The sequence below is a fragment of the Lactuca serriola genome, chromosome 4 (genome assembly GCF_051521515.1).
Source record: "Lactuca serriola cultivar US96UC23 chromosome 4, Lser_US96UC23_V15, whole genome shotgun sequence".
Lineage (NCBI taxonomy): Eukaryota > Viridiplantae > Streptophyta > Magnoliopsida > Asterales > Asteraceae > Lactuca > Lactuca serriola.
This window is the reverse complement of record NC_136411.1, coordinates 259,887,676-259,895,350: the sequence shown is the minus strand read 5'-3', so window position 1 is coordinate 259,895,350 and position 7,675 is coordinate 259,887,676.

The following is a 7,675-nucleotide window of genomic DNA, read 5'->3' as shown; positions in this document are numbered from 1 at the left end:
TATAGCTTGGATTACGGCATCCCTCTTCTAAGTTATAAAATAGTTTGTAGGGTCCTAGCCTTAATATTTCATATTGGGTGTTATATTAAGGACTTTAGATCAACTATCTTGAACATCTCCCAAAAGATGTCTGGTTTAAACATCTATGATCTTCCCAAATCTCTTGAATCAAGCTTTCCTAAATGAAGATGATGTCCCATGGAAATCATACTTCTTTCACCTCCTCCAAATTATTCTCCCTAACCCACAAGTTCTTGAAAAGTTTAAGGTCACTCAAGCCTTATTGGCAAGGCAAGGTCTAGGTGTGATCACATCTTGGAGATGAAGTCACATATTTACAAGCCGGGAGAGTTGGGTGTCAAAGTCTTGAGAAAGTTGGTGGTTCAATCACTTTCTAAGTCACATAGTGAGTTCCTTTGGAACACCTATGAAATAGACTATGACAATACCCTTAATGATCTTATCTATTTGCTAAGATCAACTTCCTAAAACTTTATGGACATTGACAATGATGACATTGGATATCTAGTAAAGCTCTCTCTTCCCAGTGGAAAGGGATCGGCCATAGTCAACTCGGTTGACCAAATGGTAAAGAGAAAGGATAAGTCTGTGGTAGTCCCATGTTCCATTACCAAAGCGTCCATATGTTAAATTGCCAAACGAAGGGGCATTGGTTGCGAAGCTGCCAATTTACCTAAGGGTGTTAAAGTCAATAAGTTTGACTCTACTTCAGGTAAAGTCCACTATTTAACTCTGCTAAGCTTCTACTCTGAGATTCTTGATACATGATGTGACTGGATCACATGGTGATGTTTTAAGAATCAAAGAAAAGTGAAGAAACTTAAAGAAAGAATATGTTGAATCTGATCGCGTAGATGGATTTCTATCGCATAGTTTGAAGAACGGATTCTTGAGCTACTTCTTAGGAGTTATGATATATTGCTTGGAAATACATAACAACAAAGTTTTCATGTGCTTTTGCACTGTAAGGATAGTTTTCTGCAAAGTTTTTAAAATAAAACGAAAATTTCTGATTTTATTTATTTTAAAATATCCTTACAATAGCATCTGTGAAAATTTTTGTTGCTTATAAGATTCCATTAATAGCAAGAGTGGAAATATGAAATTGATTCTTTCATTTGTGGTAATGTCTAAATTTACCAAATAAGGAAAGATTCTCATCACCCAAGTTTCAATTGGACCGAAACTTGAAATCATACAAGTTGTACAGTATGATGAATGAGAACTTTCAGCTTTGGAAAATTAAGACTAGTTCCTTGTTCACATGTATATGTGAGTCAAGTGAAGGACTAAGGGATCGAGTACACATTCTTATGCATTGGTCAAGTCCACCACAAAAGATTGATAAGATTATTCATCATAATTTACTAAAGCTCAATAAATATGGTTACACTTACAAGCTTAAGTGTAATTCTGAGACATTGGAAAAGGTTCCAATGTATGACAAAGTAAATAAGAAGAATCAATTTAAGCTGAAAGATAAAAGTTTCTCAAATCTAAAAAGATGGGAGAGTACTTTAGTATCATGTTTTAAGACCATCTTAATGATTTAGAGACCTTATCACAATTCATCCTCTAAGTGCATTCTGATAGTTAAGAAGAGGAGTTATGAATTGTTTAAGTGGTTAAATCAAGAAGATGATTCATACTTCGTTCCAAAAAACAATTCTTAGAGTTATACTCTAAGATCGTAACTTGAGTGACATGTCTTAAAGAAGGTTTAAAACACTTGTCAAATGTAAGAGTAAAAGTTCCCTACTCTTGTACATTTGAAATTGGTAAGTTGTGATGTTTTGGATAAAACAAAGACCAACTTAGGCCAATTTTGTGAAAGTGTGTGTCTTGATTAGAATCCACACTGTCTCTTGAGTATCTGACAAGAAAGTCTTATGTGTCAAGAGGACAGTGGGAGTGTTAAAGGTCTTGAAAGTCTCAAGAACTAATCAAGAATAAAACCTGAAGTTCTTCACTAGCACACGACTTGAGGTTAATAACCTATCATGTTGACATATTATGTTCCCATTCCAATTAAAGTTGACTTTACATAAGAGTTCTTAAAGTTCTCAATTGGTTGCACAACAACATGGAAGCAATGGCATGCCCTTGAGCTGCCAGGTGGCAAGAAATTAAGATTGAGTTCAGTCCATATGAGTTTGGATTTGTCATTATCCTTGTCTTGTGACTATGGTTTTGACAATTCACATGGATAAGAACACATACACCATTAAATCTAAGGGTCATAAGGTTTCTCTCCGATTCATGAAAATGATGGTGAGGAAACCCTTCCACCAAGTAGATTTGAAGTAGATAGCAATTGTGATATTTGCATTCTACAAGTCGTTAGTGGAGCTGTGTGGTTAACCGGCACACTAACATGGACTTGTGAGAAGTGGCAAAATGGTCTAAAAAATTGAGACTATGATTACGGCATCCCTTTTGATAGTTCTAAAATTGTTTAGACACACCTATGAGCTATCTAAAAGAGGTGTATGATTTTGATAAAGTTTTATCAAAACAATCTAGTATTAGAAATCTGAACTTTGGTAAGAAAGTCAGCTAATTTCTAAGTACATGTCAAAGCTAGTGGGAGCATAAGTGTTATGCTAATAATCATCATGTTAGTGGGAGCATGATAATTATTATAAAGGTTGCAAGTTATCAATGTTAATTATAGAAAACAAAAGTTTCAATTGGGAAAGAGTTGTTTTGCTATAGTTAAGGGAGAGGAAATTATACTTCATCTCAAATCTATAAGCTTAGATCGTGAGGTTTTAATCATTTAGTCAAGGATATATATATATATATATATATATATATATATATATATATATATATATATATATGAATTTCATGTTGGAATGGCTCAACATAAGGAAATTCTGTATATGGGTCCATTATTTGCGTTCTAAAATTCGATTATGATTACGGCATCCCTTTTCATAATCTGTATTATGAGAACTTAGCAAATAGAAATGGAAATGTTATAGCAAAAGACGGGTTTAGTCTTTATGTGAGACATCATGAATCGTGTCCCATATGCTTCGGATATAGGATCGATTACATGTGCTATGTTCATCCTTTCTAAAATTGTCAAAATGCCTGGGGCATTAAGAAGGAAAAAGGTCTAGAATTGGATATGACTAAAAGGATTAAACAATTGTCGAGGACAATCTTAGGTTTACCAAAGATTGGTTGCTGAAGGACAGTTGAAAGTATAGTGATAATTTTGGAAGGACCATATTGACATAATCTGTAAGGAGGCAACTCTTGTTCAGAAGTGATAGTCAAAATGGAATCTGAAAATGTTTCAAGATAGAAATTATTCAGTCTGTGCAAGATTAGGAAACTTAATGCAAGAAGGATGTTTCCAAGGAGCTGATCTCCTTTGGAATGCTCTGTAATATTTGTTGTCAAGTCTTTCTGACTTTGTGCATAATCATTACAAGAGGATCAATGCATATAAGTTTAGAATCTAACAGATTTCAGTAAATGGCATGAATTTGGAATTCTTGCATTTGCAGTAAAGATTTGGGACTGTGAAATGAGAGTCATTGGAGTTATGTTCAATTGATCTATTTCACAAAGTAAATATCATAGACAAACACAGTATGCATACTTGGTGTATGGCATGACTAGTGTTTAGAAAACATAGTGTACATGCTTGGAGCATGGGACAACTATTGTTTTAAATTCAAGAATAAAGTTGATAGTGGAAACGGTATACAATGAATAATGTGTAATCATATGGTGATAAATAAAAGGTGTTTTATTTATGTTCATAGGTTTTGATACCATATTCGATTCAATTATTATTGTGTTTCACTTTGCATGTTTTGACTTCCAGAATAAACTAGGTTATTCTTCCAGAATGACCAAGTTATTCAAACCATCCACAGTCGGTCATATGTTGGAAGTAGATATGAATTAAGACTGTCATGGGTTGGCTTGTAGAGGTCTAAGATGTTGGACAATGGGCTACAACACTCATGAGTGCTCATAAGTTTTGAGTATTGGATTCAACCCGCACTCATTGGAATCACTTCATGGATTTTATCATGAGACGATAATATCTTATATTCTTCAAACCTAGAAATATGAGTTGTTACTATGAGTTGGTTATACATTGATTGCACGAAAACGCATTGGTAACTCGATGTTATAAAACGTGCCTTTGTGTATGATTCAACAAGTAGTAGAATAAGCCATATGAGTTGAAGTTTATCCATTCCTTTTACCTTCGGGATAAAAGCGATATCTGTGGGCCCCTCGATGATTTGATGATGACAAATGGAAGTGCTCAGCCGGGCCAGGACTGATTTGATTTGTTCAATTAGTCAGTCATCATGAATCGGAAATCAGGAAACAACAGATGGACAGAGAGAATGATTTATAATCCATGTCTCAGTCCATATGATATCTAGAATGGAGGAATATATGATCCCTTATCTAATGGACAAGTCATTGACAAAGGTTAGAGTTCATCGGCAAGGTCAGAGTTCGACGGAAGCTTTTGAGAGCTACGATTGCCAGTCAGTTCTTGAAGTCACACTTGCAATAATAGTTTTAGACTTATCCAAGTGGGAGACTGTTGGATTAATGTCTAAGTCCATAACTATAATTGGTAAGACTTGACCCGACCTGGCATGGTCCATTTGGGTTGCATGGCATCATGCACTTGGATAGACTATAATGAGAGAAATAACACTTAAGGTTGATTAATATATTATAAGTTCTAATATATTAATAGGATTATTTAATTAGTATTGATCAAGAATTAATCTAGAATTAATTAAGTGATCAAAAGAAGACAAATTAAATATATGGGTTGATTGTGTAAATCATCCATACTTGTATAGTGGGCTAATGCTCCATGGATAATCAAGTTGGGCTAAAACCCATAGGATGGTCCATGGATGCTCCATGGTGTATTTGAACCCATGGATCCAAGGAAATGGAAGGCCATGACAATTAGGGTTTACCCTAATTGTAACAACTATATAAGATCATATTCTTTGGGAAAAATCAGCCACTATGAATAATAAGAAGAAAGGGCTAGCCGATTTTAGGAGTGTTCAAGTTTCTCACAAGTTATTCCAAGTGTATTTGGTGTTGTGTGAACCATTTGAGGTGTCACACTTGAGGCACTAGGCACTCAAGCTTCATGAAGACTTTCTACATCAAAGAGGTATGTATTCTATCTTGTTATATTCATTATTTTGGTTGCTAGATTAGGATAATACCTTGGATGTTCATAATTGCATGTATAATAGAGAAAACATATATCCAAGGTATTTAGGGTTGCATGTACACTTAGGAGTGTTAGAATGCTCAAAACCCAACATAGTGGCCATCCTAGACAGCAAGACGAAGGAGCTAAGGAACAAGATGGTTGAGTTGGTGAAGGTGCAGTAGCAGCACTGCAAGGGCACAAAATGGACTTGGGAGCCAGAAGAGGAAATAAGAGAGCACTACCCAGATTTATTCGAGATAGCAGACTTCGAGGATGAAGTCTGAAACAAGTGGGGGAGAATTGTAACGCTTGGTTCCTAGTATGTATTTAAATTATAATTTACTCATTTTAGTAGAGCAACTCGACGAGTTGGGATCCCCAGACTCGTCGAGTAGAGATCAAAAGACGGGCAGGTTTTAAGTAACCTACTCGACAAGTTGAAAGCCCTCAACTCAACGAGTAGGCTAGCAGGGGTGAAACCCTAATTTCGGGGATTTGTACCCTATTTAAGCACCTTAATCCCCTCATGCTAGCTTCATTTCCAGCCTCCAAGTCTCAAACCCTAAGTCACGAAACCCTAATGCATTTGTGAGCTTGGGAGCCATTTTGAGTGACTTTTGTGTGTGTTGAAGCTTATGAAGGAAGGAGAAGCTTGGGGATTCAAGAAGAAGCTAGTGGATCCAGAGACACCATTTCATTCTCTTCACTTTCTGGTAAGCAGGTCTCAAAGTTGCTTAGTAAGTTCTTAGATCTCCTTATTGTCATTTTATTGGGTTTTTTTTTCCCAATAAGCATGATCTTTGGGAAATGGACGTCCCAAGTGAGTATACCTCCAGATCTAGGACCTTGAAGGGCTCTCATGGCATAAAGGTGTAAACTTTATGGCCATGGAAGCCCCCATGCAAGCTTTAAGATGTTATTTCGGCCTTTTTAACTCCAAAAGGCCATGCATGGAGAGAAAGATGGAAGCTTTACGTGTTCCTGTAGTGTCTAGGGTCCAGATCTCAGTTTATATGCATTGGTTTGGAGTATTGATGGCATTTGGATCAAGATCTAGGTCATTAAGAGTTAGGGTTTTAGTTAAACCCATTATCTAAGGCTATAAACGGGTATAGTTGGAAACTTTACCCTTAAAAGGATATTTTCAATATATATGAAGTATGAAGCTCTGATCTGAAGAATAAGGGCTTAACCCATTAAGATGAAGCAACTGACTGAAGAACTTGGCAAGTTCATATAGGAACTCAACGAGTTGAATTGTTTGGTCCCGATTCTGTAAAGGGTAGAACTCGACGAGTCTGAGGGACGACTCGACAAGCTGACTCATTTTATCATGACTGCGAGTAGCATGGAAACTCGGCGATTCAGGAGGATGACTCGACGAGTTAAGTCAACTTGGGATGTTGACTTTGACCTTGACTTTGACTTTGACCAAGGTTGGCTCGTGAAGGGGTCTCAGGTATAGAATGGTATCTAAGGGGTTGTTTTTGTATAGGGCGTGAGTAGAGCCGGTTGTAGAAGCAGAGACGTTTTAGCTATTATCACCCGGCATTTGAGGTGAGTTTCCTTCCAGTAGGAATGGGTCGAAGGCACCAATGTCGGCCCGTTTATATATGTTAGTATGTTTTGAACTAAGGTTCGATGTCGGGCAGTGCCCGATGTAGGTTTATGTGTTTCGGACTTCGGTCAGAAGCCGGGACAAGCTCGAGGAATGTTTGTATGCTTGATATCTTCGTGATTCTTGCATCTGCTTGTTTTATATGTTTTCAGACTTCGATCTGATGTCGGGGAAAGCCCGAGGAATGTTTGTATGCTTCCGGATTTTGGTCTGATGCTGGGTGGGGCCTGAGGAATGTTCATATGTTTATGTTATGTGATTATGTTTATATGTATTTTTTGATATGTTCATATGTATATCGAGCTTTGCTCGATGCCAGGCGGGGCCCGATGCCATATTTTGGTCCGATTCCGGGCGAGGCCGATGCCGGACTTCGGTCCGATGCTGGGCGGGGCCCGATGTAGCGGGGAAGGCCAAAGTTATGTGATTATGTATATGATATGTGGTAGTTTGGGGAGACCCACTAAGCTTCGTGCTTATAGTTTTTAGTTTTGGTTTCAAGTACTTCCGGTAGCAAGGGGAAGAGTTCGGGATAACTGTAGTGCACCCACCATTTGATTAGCCTGGGATGTTTTTACTCTGATATGTTTGACTGATATTTTTGACATTTTAAGATACATGACTTATGGTTTTTGTGTGATAAATTGTTATCTATGGTTTATTAATGATTTAAAATGAAATTTTTGGACTGTATTTTTGGGATGTTTCAAGTTAGATAGGCAGGTCTTAGGTGACAAATGTCATAACATTTCGACGCCTGAAGAACGTCACGACATGCCATCTATGTCATTAGCATGGTTATAAAA